Below are 20,988 nucleotides of genomic sequence, written 5' to 3' on the forward strand. Positions count from 1 at the left end.
GTTCAAAGCTTTCCGAATCTGCGTCTAAACGTAAATCGGCTTTTTCGTACGATCATTACATTTCAGTTTACGTTTACGTTTTGATTTCAATCATAACTACAAACTGCCTTCTGCGCATTTATAAAACATATCTCGAAGTTCAATATCTTCAAAATTGACATTTAGACGTAAACCAGTTTTATCGTACGAACGTCGCATTTCAGTTTGCGCTTGCATTCTAATTTTCATCATAAACTGCAAACTGCCTTTGTATATTTATTTTAACGTCATCTCGCTTAATCTTAAGTTAAAGTAATCTTAGAATCAGCTTTTACGTCAAAATCGTTTTTTATCAAACGAACGTAGCTTTCGGTTTTAATTGCTGAAAAATTTCCGCTACACTAATTCAACCCCCCCTTCTAAGTGCTCTCGATCCTAACAGATGCTGCCGGAAGCAGTGAGGACGTTGTTGCTGGAGGCGAGAACAGTGGTGGTGGAGGCATTGGCAGGGCCCATGTCGGAAGCAGTGAGGGCGACGTTGCCAAAGTGAGAGAGTTAGGAGCTGGTCGATGGTGTCTAGCAAGAGGGTTCTGGCGACTGCTAGTCATAGGTGCCCAGCAAGCCAATCACGTGAGTGATGGCACGTGTGACTTGATACAGAATCTTTTTACTTAATATATTTTGACATATATCACTTTATAACTATTGCATATGTGCATATATATATTGTGATGTCCTTGGATTTGTGCAATGGGAATCGGATCGTGATGAGATTACGATAATGAGATCGATTCACCTTTAAACACATATCCTAAATAATCCCGGTCATAGGTTACTCGAGAGGGACATCATGATAATCGGACAGACTAATGTGCTGTATACTCGTCCATATGATAGATGCAACTGGTCTCATAGCTGCTCTTGTAGGGACACTAGGGATATAGTACAGGTGCTCATTGGAGAATGAGTTCACTGATTGATCCGCTTACGGAATGCTGGATGGTTGATGATGCCTTATTGTCAGACAGCGATTCCGTAGTCCTAGTGGTGTATCTGGTCCTTAGACTTAAGACACCAAGGATGTCCTGTATGAGTGCTCCACTCTTTGATACCGGACTTATAGGTTTGGCTGCCCCAGATCTAATACAGCTGGTCATTGGGAGTGGTAGTCGACCTTACGAGGGCTATTGAGTGTCGATAGAGGATCATCCACTCTCGGCGTCATGAGAGGAATATCCCATGTGTTATCGCTCAGACAAATTCCTAGCTAGGGTCATTCGGGTTGAGAGAGAAAGAGTTCTCCGGGAGAATTTTGAACTGCGTGTGTTGTGTTTAGGAAGAATTTTGACGTCAAAATTGTTGACGCAAAAGCGAGAAAGGGCAGCAACAGTTGCTGTCCTCGATCTGCATGCGTGCAGCGCAGCCGCAGGCAGGCAGCACAGGGGCTGCGTCTGCAGAAGCCAGCCGGCGGCCTGCTTGCAACGGGCTTGCGTCTGGCGGGGTTGGCAGCCCGCGGGCAAAGGCGCATGCGGCCGCTTCTCCCGCGGGGTGAGGCGCCGCATGGCAGCGATGCATGCCGCCGCCGCTGCTCCCGCGGGGGCAGCGCCGCCCGTAGGGGGCGGCCGCCTGACGAGGCAGCACGGCCTGCGGGCACTGCCTCACGGGTAGAACCGCCCACGGAGGCGATAGCGCCCGCGGAGGCGCCCAGCTGCGGGGGCAGTGCCACCCGTAGGGGCGCCAACCCACGGTGGCGCCCACCTACAAGGGCGGCGCCCCTGCCCTACCGCCAGCAGGGTGGCGACGGTGGCAGCAGCAAAGGGGAGTAGGGCATTAGGGTTTTTTGGGCAAAAGATAATTTTGCCCCTCGGAATTTGAGAAATTCCAATTTTTGTGTTTTGTCTAAATTACAAAAATACCCCTATGAATTCAGAAATTCCTTGTCCCTGATTTCATAAAATATTAATTAATTAAAAGGTTTAGTTGATTATTATTATTTTCATTATCTAGTAGTCCTACATGATGATTATTATTTATACATGTGATGTATGATGCGTGGACGGATGATTATGGACCGTGTGATGTGTGTACTTGTGATTATTATTATTGAGGTCTACGAGCCTCCATTATATTTCTCGTTTATTGTCGGGCCTGCGTGCCTATGATTAAGTTGTAATCACATGAGGAGGTGTAGCGGGACCCACGAGATGGATGATCGCGATGCATGAAGATGCATCAAGATATCGACGGAACCAACGAGGACGAGATGGACGATCACAGGGCATGGAGATGCACCGTTGCATACATAGATCTTGATGTGAGTGATTAGGCCTACTGGCTCGGGCCTAATCACATTAGGTTGTGGTCTATGATCATCTGTTGTGATTGTTTTTACACATACTAGATATGTATATATATTTGCATGCGATGTAGATATATATTAAATATGTATATGTGTGACATGTCATATTAGGAGACCAAATCATAGAAACATCTCTCTCGATAATATTAAGTCGGTAAACGTGAGGCAATTAGATTGACCCACGTGGCCTTCCATCGTTATAAGTAGGAACCGATTCCCGATGTATGTTGAGTTGGTCAAGTCCCTCGAGACTCACCTATATCGCGATTCGCTATCTTGCTTACGACATAGAGATGTCACCGGTGACCTGAGGGCATGGTATGCTTAGTCGAGTCCCTCGAGGGTATATCATCAAATCAGACTCATCTTGTAACGAAGGTGTTGACTTAACCGAGCATCATGGTTGGTCGAGTCCCTCGAGGCCATGGTGATTCGGAGGCTGAACAAGACGGGAATCACAAGGAGTTGTGATCAGCAAGAGTTGCCTACCTTTTAGGCTTTGTGTGATTGGTCGAGTCCCTCGAGGTTACACTAAGACGCTGATTGGATCTTGATCCCCACTAGAAGTCTATCGAAAGCTTCCGTTTCATGTGCTGAGGGTGTCACGTGACTCATTAGTAAAATAGTGGGAGCATATTAAGATAGAAGTTCATATCTTGATAGTTTATTTCTTGCAAAATCTGCATATTATTCATTTCTACTGCATCTTTATTTTCAGAAAATGTCGCTTTCAAATCCCTTACGTGGCATACTTGATGTCAATCGCCTCACTGGTCCAAATTATACGGATTGGCTCCATAACTTGAGAATTGTTCTCACAACGGAGAAAATCGTGTACGTCCTTGATACAGTAATGCCTACGCCCGAAGAAGGGGCTCCGTAACTTGAGAATTATTCTCATAGCGGAGAAAATCATGTACGTCCTTGATACAGTGATTCCTACGCCCGAAGAAGGGGCAAGCGAGGATGAGATCTCTCGCTACATGAAGTAAATTGATGACTCCACTCTTACTTAGTGCTATATGTTGGGCTCTATGACTCCTGAGTTACAAAGACTACATGAAAAGATGGATGCCAGATCTATTCTCCTACATGTCCGTAAATTGTTTGAGGAACAGGGAAGGACTCAGCGATATGAGATATCCAAGAGCCTCTTCCACACTAGGATGACTGAGGGGATACCGGTTCAGAACCATGTCCTAAAGATGATTGAGTGGATAGAGAAACTCATAGGTCTAGGAATGGTCCTAGAGGATAACTTGTGTGTGGACATTGTGCTTCAGTCCCTACTAGATTTCTTTTCACAGTTCATAATGAATTTTAATATGAACAAGCTTGAGGTGACTCTCCCAGAGCTCCTCAATATGTTGAGGGAGGTAGAGAGTACTATTAAGAAAGAGAAGCCAGTTCTCTATACTGGTGAGACCAGAAAGAAAAGGAAAGTAGAAAGGTCCCTTAAGAAGGGAAAGGGCAAGGGCAGACTAGGTAAAGCAAAGGTTGCTAAGAAAGTTCCAGCAAAGGACAAAGGCCGGTGCTTCCACTATGGTAAAGATGGGCACTGGAAGAGGAACTGCAAAGAGTACCTTGTAGAATGGGCGAAATAGAAGCTTGGAGAAGCTTCAGGTACATTCATGAACAATCTCTAATTGTCAGATTTTTGTGATAGTGCATTGGTATTGGATACCAGTATTGCTTATCACATCTACAATTTATTGTAAATTCTAGCAAAGCCGAGGGGAGATTGGCGAGAGGAATATTGCATAAATGTTTGTTTATGCTAGACACTACTCTACATATCATGAATGTAAGTGTCTAAGAGGAAATGAGATGAGATGAACAGTGCATACCTATGACATTGTAGGCTAGGTCACATCCATGAGGGAATGATTCAAAAGTTGCTAAATGATGGATATCTATATCCATTCGACTATGTGTCATATGTAACTTGTGAGCCTTGCCTTCATGGAAAACTGACCAACTCTCCATTTAGTGGAACTGGAGAGAGAGCCACTGAGTTGTTGGAACTTATACATAGTGATGTATGTGAACCCATGTCAACTTATGTCATTGGTGGTTACTCCTACTTCATTACCTTTACTGATGATTTCTCAAGGTATGGATATATGTACTTAATGAAGTACAAGTATGAGGCTTTTGAGAAATTCAAAGAGTATAAGAATGAGGTGGAGAACCAGACTGGAAAGAGTATCAAAACTCTTCAATCAGATCGAGGAGGTGAGTACTTAAGTACATAGTTTATTCAGTTCCTCAAGGACCATGGGATATTATCCCAATGGACACCTCCTTATACACCTCAGCTCAATGGTGTCTCTGGAAGGAGGAATAGTACGCTATTAGATATAGTATGGTCCATGATGAGTTTCGCTGACCTACCCATCTTATTCTAGGGATATGCCCTAGAGATCGTAACTTACCTTCTGAACAGAGTTCCAACTAAGTCGGTAGTGTCTACACCATATGAGATATGGAAATGGAAGAAGCCTAATCTTAAGGTTGTTAAGATTTGGGGCTGCCTTGCCCACGTTAAAAGACACAACCCTGATAAGTTAGAATTGAGGACAGAGCGATACAAATTTATGGGATACCCCAATGAAACTTGTGGGTATTATTTCTATTATCTCGAGGACCAAAAGGTCTTTGTAGCTAAGAGAGCAGTGTTCCTTGAGAAGGAACACATTCTTGGCGGAGATAGTGGGAGCATGATAGAGTTGAGCAAGGTTGGAGAACCAAGCTCAAGCACCACTCTACAGCCCGAGTCTGTTCAAGTACCTAATACACAAGTTTCAACTTTACATAGGTCTGATAGAGTATCTCATCCTCCTGAGAGATATGTGGCACATATTAGAGGAGAGGATGTTGAGGATATTGATCCTCAGACCTACGAGGAGGCTATTATGAGTATAGACTTCGGGAAGTGGCAAGAAGCCATGAATTCTGAAATGGATTCTATGTACTCCAACAAGGTTTAGAACCTAGTTGATGCGCCCGAAGGTATTGTACCCATCGGTTGCAAGTGGATCTTTAAGAAAAAGATCAGAGTAGATGGAAAGGTAGAGACCTATAAAGCAAGGCTAGTGGCTAAGGGGTATCGTCAAAGGCAAGGTGTTGACTACGACGAAACCTTCTCACCCATAGCAATACTAAAATCCATCAGAATTCTATTGGCTATCGCATCACACTATGATTATGAGATCTGGCAGATGGATGTGAAAACCGCATTCCTCAATGGGAACCTCAAGGAGGAGGTGTATATGATGCAACCTGAGGGATTCGTGTCCAAGAACTGCCCAGATAAGGTGTGTAGGTTGCTTAGATCCATTTATGGACTAAAGCAAGCTTCCCAAAGTTGGAACATAAGATTTGATGAGGCAATCAGATCTTTTGACTTCATTAAGAACGAAGATGAGCCTTGTGTGTACAGGAAGTTAAGTGGGAGCGTTATCACCTTTTTGGTGTCATATGTGGATGACATCCTGATCATTGGGAACGACGTAGGAATGCTATCCACAGTAAAGGCTTGGTTATCTAGACACTTCTCCATGAATGACTTAGGGGAAGCATCCTATATCTTGGGGATTCAAATCTATAGAGATAGATCCAAAAGGATGCTTAGCTTGTCCCAGTCCAGGTACATAGAAACCATTGTCAAAAGGTTTGGTATGGAAAATTCCAAGAAAGGTCTCGTACCGATGAGACATGGGATATCGCTTTCTACGAGTATATCCCCAAAGACTCCAGAAGAAAGGGCGAACATGGATATGATACCTTATGCCTTAGCAATAGGCTCTATCATGTATGCCATGCTATGTGCTAGGCCTGATATAGCGCATGCTCTGAGTGTCATGAGCAGGTATCAGGCGGATCCAGGCTTGGAGCACTAGAAAGCAGTAAAGTGTATCCTTAAGTACTTGAGAAGGACTAAGGATCTTTTACTAGTATATGGAGGTAGTAGCCTTAAATTTGAAGGCTACACAGACACAAGTTTTCAGTCTGATGTCGATGATAGCAAGTCGAATTCAGGGTATGTGTACACCTTAAATGGAGGAGCAATGTGCTGGAAGAGTTCCAAGCAAGATACTACTGCTGACTCGACCATAGAGGTAGAGTACATTGCCGCATCAGATGCAGCAAAGGAGGGAGTTTGGGTGAAGAAGTTCATCACAGATTTGGGAGTCGTGCCGAGTAGCGATGAGCCAACTTCCTTATATTGCAACAACTATAGGGCGATTACTCAAATAAGGGAACCTGGGTCTCATCAGAAGTGTTTTGAGGATGTTCCAATTTATCAGAGAGATCATAACCCGAGGAGATGTAGTAGTGGAAAGAGTTCCATCCGAAGGTAACATTGCAAATCCATTGACAAAGCCGTTGTCTCAGATTGTCTTTGAGCATCACAGGGGTCTGATGGGGATCAGACACATAGGTGATTGGCTTTCGGTCAAGTGGGAGATTGCTAGTCATAGGTGCCCAGCAAGCCAATCACGTGAGTGATGGCACGTGTGACTTGATACAGAATCTTTTTGCTTATTATATTTTGGCGTATATCACTTTATAACTATTGCATATGTGCATATATATATTGTGATGTCCTTGGATTTGTGCAATGGAAATCAGATTATGATGAGATCACGATAATGAGATCGATTCACCTTTAAACATATATCCTAAATAATCCCGATCATAGGTTACTCGAGAGGGACATCGTGATAACCGGACAGACTGGTGTGTTGTATACTCGTCCATATGATGGATGCAGTGGGTCTCATAGCTGCTCGTGTAGGGACACTAGGGATACAGTAAAGGTGCTCATTGGAGAATGAGTTCACTGATTGATTCGCTTATGGAATGCTGGATGGTTGATGATACCTTTTTGTCAGACAGCGATTCCGTAGTCCTAGTGGTGTATCTGGTCCTTAGACTTGAGACACTAAGGATGTCCTGTATGAGTGCTCCACTCTTTGATACCAGACTTATAGGTTTGGTTGTCCCAAATCTAGTACAACTGGTCATTGGGAGTGGTAGTCGACCTTACGAGGGCTATTGAGTGTCGATAGAGGTTCATCCACTCTCGGTGTCATAAGAGGAATATCCCATGTGTTCTCGCTCAAACAAATCCTTGGCTAGGGTCATTCGGGTTGAGAGAGAAAGAGTTCTCCGGGAGAATCCGATTAGAGCGAGACTCGAGTAGAAACTGTATGGGTCTGACAACACCATGCTCGATATACGGTCTCTAGGATATTAGATGGATGAGGGACTATAGGTACACGGTAACTGAGGATAGATAGGTCCAATGGATTGGATTCCCCTGTATCGTTTGGGGACTACGGTGTAGTGTCCTAGTACGTCTGTAGTCAATGAGTCAAGTGAATTATTATAGAGATAAGAATTCATTGAGTTAGAAGGAGTTCTGATAGGTATGACTCATGGCCAGCTCGATATTGGGCCTAGAGGGTCACACACATATGGTAGACATTGCGATGAGTAGAGATTCAGATATAAGATATCCAACGAAGCCCTTATCTTATTGGATGTAGATCCAATACCCACTAGGGGAGGACTGTTAGAACTCTAGCTTGGAGAGTCCTAATTGAGAGGGACATTCATGTAAAACTGTTAGGACTCTACCTAGGAGAGTCCTAATTGAGAGGGGCATTCATGTAGGAGGTGTTTTCTTAGAGAAGAATTAGGAGTTGTAAGGGAATAGGAGTCTTGACTATGAGTCATACTAGGAGTTGGTTAGAAATAAATAGGAGTCCTATTAGGAGTTAGGGTTTAGAAGCCCTATAAATAGCCATGTATTCCTTCTCTTTTGATAGGCAATAGATGAATCTTTTCTGCAGCCTTTGAGCAGCAACTTGGAGGGAGGAACCCCTATAGAGTTCCAAGGAGGTCGATCCCTTAAAGAGATCAACCCCAAGTTTAGAATCTGCAAGGGTTCTAACACCTTGTATCAGAGCAGCGTTCTTGGCATCTCGCTGCCCTTCCATTGCCATCCATCAACCCTCCACAACCGCCCAAAGCAATTCCCACAATTGCTTAAAAGATCGTCGCCGAATTCCGCCATCATCTCCACCACCGCAGATCATCCCTTGATCTCCCCGTGAATTGCAACAGGTTCTGATTTCCTACCTTATTGCTGCTGCAATTTAGTTATCCTTATTCAAAAATCCCAAAAAAAGTTTTTCTTATATTGCTGCATAAACTTTTCATCATAAAGTTTTCATCTCTACGACGAAAGATACATTGCAGAATTCCAGCCGCATAGCACCGTTTGTTTGATCTTGCTACTATGTTTTTTCTATCCAAATATCTATGATTTTTTTATGAAATCTTTGACACTTCCTAATAGCAGATTTCCCTTTGGTTTTGTCAAAAAATTCTCAATATAAACCATTGATATTTTACGTCTAATATGTTGGGAAATCATAGGGGGCGACATCATATGCGCAGCGGAAGAACAAGAAAACAAAAATCCCCGATTCCCAAAAAGATGTTCATCGTCGTGCGAAGATTGGTGCGCAAAATCCGCAAAAACACAAAACTACGTATAGAGATTGTGTTACCTAGGGAGATCGTATATCCCTGTTTCCTTGCAGATCCTTAGGAGAGGGTGAAGGAGGTCAAGCGTCCTCCTCTCTAGCGGTGATCCACACAGCAGGGTTGCGACGACGCTCCTCAAAACTCCAGGCCTACTCTGAGGTGGAGGGGGAGAGGAGAATAGGAAGGGCAAGCAAAGACTCTAGCCTATGAGGCTGTGAATCCCTCCTATTTATAGAGATCCCGTGTCAAAACCCTAATGGGTCCTTTCCCTAGTGGGTATTGGATCTGCATCCAATAAGACAAGGGCTCCGTCGGATATCTCATATCCGAACCTCTACTCATCGCAATGCCTACCATATGTGTGTGACCCTCTAGGCCCAATATCGAGCTGGCCGTGAGTCATACCTGTCAGAACTCCTTCTAACTCAGTGAATTATTATCTCTGTAATAATTCACTCGACTCATCGACTACGGAAGTACTAGGCCACTACGCCGTAGTCCCCAGACGATACAGGGGAATCCAATCCATTGGACCTGTCTGTCCTCAGTTACCATGTACCTATAGTCCCTCATCCATCTAATATCCCAGAGACCGTATATCGAGCATGGTGCTGTCAGACCCATACGGTTTCTACTCGAGTCTCGCTCTAATCGGATTCTCCCGGAGAACTCTTTCTCTCTCAACCCGAATGACCCTGGCCAGGGATTTGTCTGAGCAAGAACACATGGGATATTCCTCTCATGATACCGAGAGTGGATGATCCTCTATCGACACTCAATAGCCCTCGTAAGGTCGACTACCACTCCCAATGACCAGCTGTACTAGATCTGGGAACAACCAAACCTATAAGTCTGGTATCAAAGAGTGGAGCACTCATACAGGACATCCTTGGTGTCTCAAGTCTAAGAACCAGATACACCACTAGGACTACGGAATCGTTGTCTGACAATAAGGCATCATCAACCATCCAGCATTCCGTAAGCGGATCAATTAGTGAACTCATTCTCCAATGAGCACCTGTACTGTATCCCTAGTGTCCCTACACGAGCAGCTATGAGACCAGCTGCATCCATCATATGGACGGGTATACAGCACACCAGTCTATCCGGTTATCACGATGTCCCTCTCGAGTAACCTATGACCGGGATTATTTAGGATATGTGTTTAAAGGTGAATCGATCTCATTATCGTGATCTCATCACGATCCGATTCCCATTGCACAAATCCAAGGACATCACAATATATATGCATTTATGCAATAGTTATAAAGTGATATACGCCAAAATATAATAAGCAAAAAGATTCTGTATCAAGTCACACGTGCCATCACTCACGTGATTGGCTTGCTGGGCACTTATGACTAGCAATCTCCCACTTGACCTAAAGCCAATCACCTATGTGTCTGATCCCCATCAGACCCCTGTGACGCTCAAAGACAATCTGAGACAATGGCTTTGTTAGTGGATCTGCAATGTTATCTTCGGATGGAACTCTTTCCACTGCTACATCTCCTCGGGTCACGATCTCTCTGATAAGGTGGAACCTCCTCAGAACATGCTTAGATTTCTGATGAGACCTAGGTTCCTTCGCTTGAGCAATTGCCCCGTTGTTGTCGCAATATAGGGAGATCGGCTCCTCACTATCCGGCACGACTCCCAAATCTGTGATGAACTTCTTCAACCAGACTCCCTCCTTTGCTGCATCTGATGCAGCAATGTACTCCGCCTCTGTGGTCGAGTCAGCAGTGGTATCTTGCTTGGAACTCTTCCAGCACACTGCTCCTCCATTCAAGGTGTACACATACCCTAAATTCGACTTGCTATCATCGACATCAGACTGAAAACTTGAGTCAGTGTAGCCTTCAACCTTAAGGCTATTACCTCCATATACTAGTAAAAGATCCTTAGTCCTTCTCAAGTACTTAAGGATACACTTTACTGTTGAGAAATCATAGGGGGCGACATCATATGCGCAGCGGAAGAACAAGAAAACAAAAATCCCCGATTCCCAAAAAGATGTTCATCGTCGTGCGAAGATTGGTGCGCAAAATCCGCAAAAACACAAAACTGCGTATAGAGATTGTGTTACCTAGGGAGATCGTATATCCCTGTTTCCTTGCAGATCCTTAGGAGAGGGTGAAGGAGGTCAAGCGTCCTCCTCTCTAGCGGTGATCCACACAGCAGGGTTGCGACGACGCTCCTCAAAACTCCAAGCCTACTCTGAGGTGGAGAGGGAGAGGAGAATAGGAAGGGCAAGCAAAGACTCTAGCCTATGAGGCTGTGAATCCCTCCTATTTATAGAGATCCCGTGTCAAAACCCTAATGGGTCCTTTCCCTAGTGGGTATTGGATCTGCATCCAATAAGACAAGGGCTCCGTCGGATATCTCATATCCGAACCTCTACTCATCGCAATGCCTACCATATGTGTGTGACCCTCTAGGCCCAATATCGAGCTGGCCGTGAGTCATACCTGTCAGAACTCCTTCTAACTCAGTGAATTATTATCTCTGTAATAATTCACTCGACTCATCGACTACGGAAGTACTAGGCCACTACGCCGTAGTCCCCAGACGATACAGGGGAATCCAATCCATTGGACCTGTCTGTCCTTAGTTACCATGTACCTATAGTCCCTCATCCATCTAATATCCCAGAGACCGTATATCGAGCATGGTGCTGTCAGACCCATACGGTTTCTACTCGAGTCTCGCTCTAATCGGATTCTCCCGGAGAACTCTTTCTCTCTCAACCCGAATGACCCTGGCCAGGGATTTGTCTGAGCAAGAACACATGGGATATTCCTCTCATGATGCCGAGAGTGGATGATCCTCTATCGACACTCAATAGCCCTCGTAAGGTCGACTACCACTCCCAATGACCAGCTGTACTAGATCTGGGAACAGCCAAACCTATAAGTCTGGTATCAAAGAGTGGAGCACTCATACAGGACATCCTTGGTGTCTCAAGTCTAAGAACCAGATACACCACTAGGATTACGGAATCGTTGTTTGACAATAAGGCATCATCAACCATCCAGCATTCCGTAAGCGGATCAATCAGTGAACTCATTCTCCAATGAGCACCTGTACTGTATCCCTAGTGTCCCTACACGAGCAGCTATGAGACCAGCTGTATCCATCATATGGACGGGTATACAGCACACCAGTCTATCCGGTTATCACGATGTTCCTCTCGAGTAACCTATGACCGGGATTATTTAGGATATGTGTTTAAAGGTGAATCGATCTCATTATCGTGATCTCATCACGATCCGATTCCCATTGCACAAATCCAAGGACATCACAATATATATGCATTTATGCAATAGTTATAAAGTGATATACGCCAAAATATAATAAGCAAAAAGATTATATATCAAGTCACACGTGCCATCACTCACGTGATTGGCTTGCTGGGCACCTATGACTAGCATTTACTGCTTTCCAGTGCTCCAAGCCTGGATCCGCCTGATACCTGCTCGTGACACTCAGAGCATGCGCTATATCAGGCCTAGTACATAGCATGACATACATGATAGACCCTATTGCTGAGGCATAAGGTATCATATTCATGTTTGCCCTTTGGAATTTTCCATGCCAAACCTTTTGACAATGGTTTCTATGTACCTGGATTGGGACAAGCCAAGCATCCTCTTGGATCTATCTCTATAGATTCTAATCCCCAAGATATAGGATGCTTCTCCTAAGTCCTTTATGGAGAAGTGTCTAGATAACCAAGTCTTTACTGTGGATTGCATTCCTACATCATTCCCAATGATGAGGATGTCATCCACATATAACACCAAAAAGGTGATAGCGCTCCCACTCACCTTCCTGTATACACAAGGCTCATCTTCGTTCTTAACGAAGTCATAAGATCTGATTGCCTCATCAAATCTTATGTTCCAACTTCGGGAAGCTTGCTTTAGTCCATAAATGGATTTAAGCAACCTACACACTTTATCTGGGCAGTTCTTGGACACGAATCCCTCAGGTTGCATCATATACACCTCCTCCTCGAGGTTCCCATTGAGGAATGCGGTTTTCACATCCATCTGCCAGATCTCATAATCATAGTGTGCTGTAATAGCCAATAGAATTCTGATGGATTTTAGCATTGCTACGGGTGAGAAAGTTTCGTCGTAGTCAACACCTTGCCTTTGACGATACCCCTTAGCCACTAGCCTTGCTTTATAGGTCTCTACCTTTCCATCTACTCCGATCTTTTTCTTAAAGATCCACTTGCAACCGATGGGTACAATACCTTCGGGTGCATCAACTAGGTTCCAAACCTTATTAGAGTACATAGAATCCATCTCAGAATTCATGGCTTCTTTCCACTTCCCGGAGTCTATACTCATAATAGCCTCCTCGTAGGTCTGAGGATCAATATCCTCTACATCCTCTGCTCTAATATGTCCCACATATCTCTCAGGAGGATGGGATACTCTATCAGACCTGCGTAAAGTTGAAACTTGTGTATTAGATACCTGAACAGACTCGGGCTGTAGAGTAGTGCTTGAGCTTGGTTCTCCAACCTCGCTCAATTCTATCATTCTCCCACTATCTCCGTCAAGAATGTGTTCCTTCTCAAGGAACACTGCTCTCTTAGCTACAAAGACCTTTTGGTCCTCGAGATGATAGAAGTAATACCCACAAGTTTCCTTGGGGTATCCCACAAATTTACATCGCCCTGTCCTTGATTCTAACTTATCGGGGTTGTGTCTTTTAACATGGGCAGAGCAGTCCCAAATCTTAACAACCTTAAGATCAGGCTTCTTCCCTTTCCATATCTCATATGGTGTAGACACCACCGACTTAGTTGGAACTCTGTTCAGAAGGTAAGCTGCGGTTTCTAGGGCATATCCCCAGAATGAGATGGGTAGGTCAGCGAAACTCATCATGGACCGTACCATATCTAATAATGTACGATTTCTCCTTTCAGAGACACCATTGAGCTGAGGTGTATAAGGAGGTATCCATTGGGATAATATCCCATGGTCTTTGAGGAAGTGAGTAAACTCTGTACTTAAGTACTCACCTCCTCGATCTGATCGAAGAGTTTTGATACTCTTTCCAGTCTGGTTCTCCACCTCATTCTTATACTCTCTGAATTTCTCAAAGGCCTCGGACTTGTACTTCATTAAGTACACATATCCATACCTTGAGAAATCATCAGTAAATGTAATGAAGTAGGAGTAACCTCCAATGGCATGAGTTGACATGGGTCCACATACATCACTATGTATGAGTTCCAACAACTCAGTGGCTCTCTCTCCAGTTCCACTAAATGGAGAGTTGGTCAGTTTTCCACGAATGCAAGGCTCACAAGTTGCATATGACACATAGTCGAATGGATCTAGATATCCATCATTTAGCAACTTTTGAATCCTTCTTTCATGGATGTGACCTAGCCTACAATGCCACAGGTATGCACTGTTCAACTCATCTCGTTTCCTTTTGGACACATTTATATTCATGATATGTGGAGTGGTGTCTAACATAAATAAACCATTATGCAATGTTCCTTTCGTGATGATCTTATCATCTAATAATATCGAACAACCATTGTTCTCAAAAACAAATTTATATCCACTAACTGTTAAACATGAAATGGAGATAATGTTTTTGATAATAGAAGGAACAAAATAACATGCATCTAATGCAATAAAAGCTCCACTAGGCAGATGTAGGGCGACCTCGCCAACAGCTAATACAGCAACTTTTGCTCCATTACCCATCTTGAGGTCCATCTCGCCTCTCTCTAGTCTCCTAGGCCTTGCCAGAACCTGCAACGAATTGCATATATGATAAGCACTACCGGTATCTAATACCCATGTGTTATCATAAGAGTCTGACAAATGGAGACTGATCATGAATGTACCTGAAGCTTTATCAAGCTTTTGTTTCGCCCTTTCTGCAAGGTACTCTTTGCAGTTTCTCTTCCAGTGCCCATCTTTACCACAGTGGAAGCACTGGCCTTTGTCCTTTGTTGGGTCTTTCTTAGCAACCTTTGCTTTACCTTGTTTGCCCTTGCCCTTTCCCTTCTTAAGGGACCTTTCTGCTTTCCTTTTCTTTCTGGTCTCACCAGTGTAGAGAACTGGCTTCTCTTTCTTAATAGTACTCTCTGCCTCCCTCAACATATTGAGGAGCTCTGGGAGAGTCACCTCAAGCTTGTTCATATTAAAATTCATTATGAACTGTGAAAAGGAATCTGGTAGGGACTGAAGCACAATGTCCACACACAAGTTATCCTCTAGGACCATTCCTAGACCTGTGAGTTTCTCTATCCACTCAATCATCTTTAGGACATGGTTCTGAACCAGTGTCCCCTCAGTCATCCTAGCGCGGAAAAGGCTCTTGGATATCTCATATCGTTGAGTCCTTCCCTGTTCCTCAAACAATTTACGGACATGTAGGAGAATGGATCTAGCATCCATCTTTTCATGTTGTCTCTGTAACTCTGGAGTCATAGAGCCCAACATATAGCACTGAGCAAGAGTGGAGTCATCAATGTACTTCACGTAGCGAGCGATCTCATCCTCGCTTGCCCCTTCTTCGGGCGTAGGCATCACTGTATCAAGGACGTACACGATTTTCTCCGCTGTGAGAACAATTCTCAAGTTACGGAGCCAATCCGTATAATTTGGACCAGTGAGGCGGTTGACATCAAGTATGCCACGTAAGGGATTTGAAAGCGACATTTTTTGAAAATAAAGATGTAGCAAAAATGAATAACATGCAGATTTTGCAAGAAATAAACTATCAAGATATGGACTTCTATCTTAATATGCTCCCACTATTTTACTAACGAGTCACGCGACACCCTCAGCACGTGAAACGGAAGTCTCCGGCAGACTTCTAGTGGGGATCAGGATCCAATCAGCGTCTTAGTGTAACCTCGAGGGACTCGACCAATCACACTAAGCCTAAAAGGTAGACAACTCTTGCCGATCACAACTCCTTGTGATTCCCGTCCTGTTCGGCCTCCGAATCACCATGGCCTCGAGGGACTCGACCAACCATGATGCTCGGTTAAGTCAACACCTTCGTTACAAGATGAGTCTGATTTGATGATATACCCTCGAGGGACTCGACCAAGCATATCATGCCCTCAGGTCACCGGTGACATCTCTATGTCGTAAGCAAGATAGCGAATCGCGATATAGGTGAGTCTCGAGGGACTCGACCAACTCAACCTACACCGGGATTCGGTTCCTACTCATAACGATGGAAGGCCACGTGGGTCAATCAAATTGCCTCACGTTTACCGACTTAATATTATCGAGAGATGTTTCTATGATTTGGTCTCCTAATATGACATGTCACACATATGCATATTTAATATATATCTACATCGCATGCAAATATATATACATATCTAGTATGTGTATAAGCAATCACACCAGATGATCATGGACCACAACCTAATATGATTAGGCCCGAGCCAGTAGGCCTAATCACTCACATCAAGATCTATGTGTGCAACGGTGCATCTCTATGCCTTGTGATCGTCCATCTCGTCCTCGTCGGTTCCGTCGACATCTTGATGCATCTCCATGCATCACGATCGTCCGTCTCGTGGGTCCCGCTATGGCATCCACACTCCCGCTGCGCCTCCTCATGTGATTACAACTTAATCATAGGCACGTAGGCCCGACAATAAACGAGAAATATAATGGAGGTTCGCAGACCTCAATAATAATAATCACAAGTACACACATCACACGGTCCATGATCATCCGTCCACTCATCATACATCACATGTATAAATAATCATCATCATGTAGGACTACTAGATAATAATAAAAATAATAATCAACTAAACCTTTTAATTAATTAATATTTTCTGAAATCAGGGATATATAGGGAATTTCTCAATTCCTAAGGGTATTTTCGTAATTTGGACAAAAGACAGAAATTGGAATTTCTCAAATTCCGAGGGGCAAAACTGTCTTTTGCCCTGAAAACCCTAATACCCTTTGCCCTTTTTGCTGCTGCCGCCGCCGCCACCCTGCCGGCGGCGGCCTGTGCAGCGGGGCGAGGGCACTGCCCTCGCCTGCAGGCGGCACGCCCGCTGGCGGCGATGCCGCTGCGGGTGGGCGCCCCCTTCGGGCGCCGCTGCCTCCGCAGACGGTGCTGTACCGCCGGGCGGCCGCCCCTGTGGGGGGTTTCGCCCGTGGGAGCAGCGGCGGCAGGCGCCGCTTCCTTTCGGCGGCAGGCGCCGCTTCCCTGCGACGCCTCTGCCCGTGGGTTGCCAGCCCCGCCAGCAGCAAGCCTGCTGCAAGCAGACCGCCGGCCGGCTGCTGCAGGCACAGCGCTTGCGCATGCGCCGGCGCTGTGCTGCCTGGCTGCGGCTGCAGCTGCGGCTGCAGGTATGCAGATCAAGGGCAGCAACTGTTGCTGCCCTTCCTCGCTTTTGCGTCAACGATTTTGACGTCAATATTCTTCCTAAACACAACACACGCAGTTCAAAACCAATCATTCGCACGAACAACCTGGCTCTGATACCACTGTTGGGAAATCATAGGGGGCGACATCATATGCGCAGCGGAAGAACAAGAAAACAAAAATCCCCGATTCCCAAAAAGATGTTCATCGTCGTGCGAAGATTGGTGCGCAAAATCCGTAAAAACACAAAACTGCGTATAGAGATTGTGTTACCTAGGGAGATCGTATATCCCTGTTTCCTTGCAGATCCTTAGGAGAGGGTGAAGGAGGTCAAGCGTCCTCCTCTCTAGCGGTGATCCACACAGCAGGGTTGCGACGACGCTCCTCAAAACTCCAGGCCTACTCTGAGGTGGAGGGGGAGAGGAGAATAGGAAGGGCAAGCAAAGACTCTAGCCTATGAGGCTGTGAATCCCTCCTATTTATAGAGATCCCGTGTCAAAACCCTAATGGGTCCTTTCCCTAGTGGGTATTGGATCTGCATCCAATAAGACAAGGGCTCCGTCGGATATCTCATATCCGAACCTCTACTCATCGCAATGCCTACCATATGTGTGTGACCCTCTAGGCCCAATATCGAGCTGGCCGTGAGTCATACCTGTCAGAACTCCTTCTAACTCAGTGAATTATTATCTCTGTAATAATTCACTCGACTCATCGACTACGGAAGTACTAGGCCACTACGCCGTAGTCCCCAGACGGTACAGGGGAATCCAATCCATTGGACCTGTCTGTCCTCAGTTACCATGTACCTATAGTCCCTCATCCATCTAATATCCCAGAGACCGTATATCGAGCATGGTGCTGTCAGACCCATACGGTTTCTACTCGAGTCTCGCTCTAATCGGATTCTCCCGGAGAACTCTTTCTCTCTCAACCCGAATGACCCTGGCCAGGGATTTGTCTGAGCAAGAACACATGAGATATTCCTCTCATGATACCGAGAGTGGATGATCCTCTATCGACACTCAATAGCCCTCGTAAGGTCGACTACCACTCCCAATGACCAGCTGTACTAGATCTGGGAACAGCCAAACCTATAAGTCTGGTATCAAAGAGTGGAGCACTCATACAGGACATCCTTGGTGTCTCAAGTCTAAGAACCAGATACACCACTAGGACTACGGAATCGTTGTCTGACAATAAGGCATCATCAACCATCCAGCATTCCGTAAGCGGATCAATCAGTGAACTCATTCTCCAATGAGCACCTGTACTGTATCCCTAGTGTCCCTACACGAGCAGCTATGAGACCAGCTGCATCCATCATATGGACGGGTATACAGCACACCAGTCTATCCGGTTATCACGATGTCCCTCTCGAGTAACCTATGACCGGGATTATTTAGGATATGTGTTTAAAGGTGAATCGATCTCATTATCGTGATCTCATCACGATCCGATTCCCATTGCACAAATCCAAGGACATCACAATATATATGCATTTATGCAATAGTTATAAAGTGATATACGCCAAAATATAATAAGCAAAAAGATTCTGTATCAAGTCACACGTGCCATCACTCACGTGATTGGCTTGCTGGGCACTTATGACTAGTATAATATGCTATACTTGAAAATTTACACTGAAAATTTTCAGCCGCATAGCACTGTTTGTTTGATCTTGATACTACGTTGTTTCTTTCCAAATCTCTACGAAATTTTTATGATAGCTTTGAAACTTACTAACAGTGGATTTCCCTTTGGTTTCATAAAAAAATTCTTAATATAAACTACTGATCCTTTACGTCCAATCTGCTATACTTAAAAATCTGTGCTGCAGAAAATTTCAGCCATATATTGTTGCCTTAACCCATCTATTTATAATCTTTTTTTGAATAAAATTTTTATACACTTTATAGATCATCTTGGCTTCCATCTAACATTGATCTATTGAGGAATTCATCTCTAAAAATGATTTTGTGTTGCTGCAAATTTTCATCGTAAACTATTGAAATTTTTCGACAAGAATTCTGCTATCACAGCTTGCACCAATTTCTTTGCTATTATACTTCTGAAATTTTCTTGATTAAATTAGACATCCTTGCTGCCATATAAACTATGATTTTGCTGTCAATTCCCTCCTCAATTCTCTTAAGGTTTTGGTGGAAATTTCATTGAGAAACCGCTGTTTCTTCGACGACAATTCTGCTCTTACAAGACAGCACATACTTGCTGCAACTTCCACTGATTTCTATCAAACCTTTGCTGCCATCTACCACAGATCCAAAACTTTCATCCACAGCCCTAAAACTCCACTAAACCACACCCTCAAACTGCACCCAAAACAGCCACAAAACAAGCCTAAATCGTAGTCTACATCCACCGATCCACCAACTCTTTCGACCATCACTTCTCTCAACCTATACATGCCTTTAACCTAACAACAAAAGAGAGATCTTAATATTATAGATTTGAAGGCATATATTATGGTATCTAAGGAGACAATCAATGCTAAATTCGAAGCCTTGGAGGCACGAATGGAGGATAAGATTCGGATGCTCTTTACCGAACTCAGATTGGGCCGACCACTAAGCCCGAAAAAATCATATCAAGGAGAGAGTTTTGCCCAATCGCACCAGGCCCAAAGAGATGAGTTCCAAGGGAGGGGAGGCTCTATGACTGACCCCAACTATCCATGCATAAGGGTAAATTTTCCTAGATGGGAAGAAGGAGACCCAATTGGTTGGATCTCGCGCGCGGAGCGATATTTTCGGTACCATAAAACCGCGGATGCATCTATGGTGAAAATTGCAGCTATACATCTTGAAGGGGATTCTATACAGTGGTTTGACTAGTTTGAACATACTTATGGAGTCCTTTCATGGCGACAATTCAAAGAATGACTGCTGATCCGCTTCAGACCAACCGATTACGAGAATATTGATGGACAACTAGCAAAGATCCGATAAACTTCCACCATTCAGGAGTACCAAACCAGGTTTGAAAGGTTATCTAATCAAACTCATGATTGGTCTCAAAAATAGCTATTGAGGACCTTCATTGAGGGCTTGAAGCCGGAGATCCGAGGAGAAGTTAAAGCACGACAACCGTATACGCTTATGGCAGCCACCTCTTTTGCACGACATCAAGAGGAGCAATTGAACCATGAAGCTCGGAGGACTAGGGTCGCTTCTCAACCAGTAATATTGAAGCCCTCAACCCCCCCTACTGTCGACCAAGTCCCTACACCAAAGAGGTTAACAAGAGAAGAGTTTCGGGAGCGATATGCGAAGGGGTTATGTTGGCATTGTGATGAGCCGTGGAGCCGTGAGCATCGCTGTAGTAAAGGGGGACTTCTTATAATTGAACCGATAGAAGAAGAGGTCATTGAACATCCAGAAGAGAGCCTTGAACATGAAGAAGAAGATGCAAAAGAAGAGCCACAACCGATCGAAGTTACGGTACATACACTAGCTGGCTACTCAAACCCGCAAACAATGAAAATTGGAGGCCTTCTCAAACAACAACCGATCACTATTCTCATCGACACGAGCAGCACTAATAACTTCCTAAATAGTAAGGTTGCTGTCCATATGAACTTACCTATTGAGAATTGCAGCAGGTTTGTCGCTAAGGTCGCCAACGGACGGATTTTGAAGTGTGATCATTGGTGCCCGCAGGTGAAACTATTGCTGCAG

This window comes from Musa acuminata, chromosome BXJ2-10 (assembly GCF_036884655.1).
Source record: "Musa acuminata AAA Group cultivar baxijiao chromosome BXJ2-10, Cavendish_Baxijiao_AAA, whole genome shotgun sequence".
NCBI classification, from domain to species: Eukaryota; Viridiplantae; Streptophyta; class Magnoliopsida; order Zingiberales; family Musaceae; genus Musa; species Musa acuminata.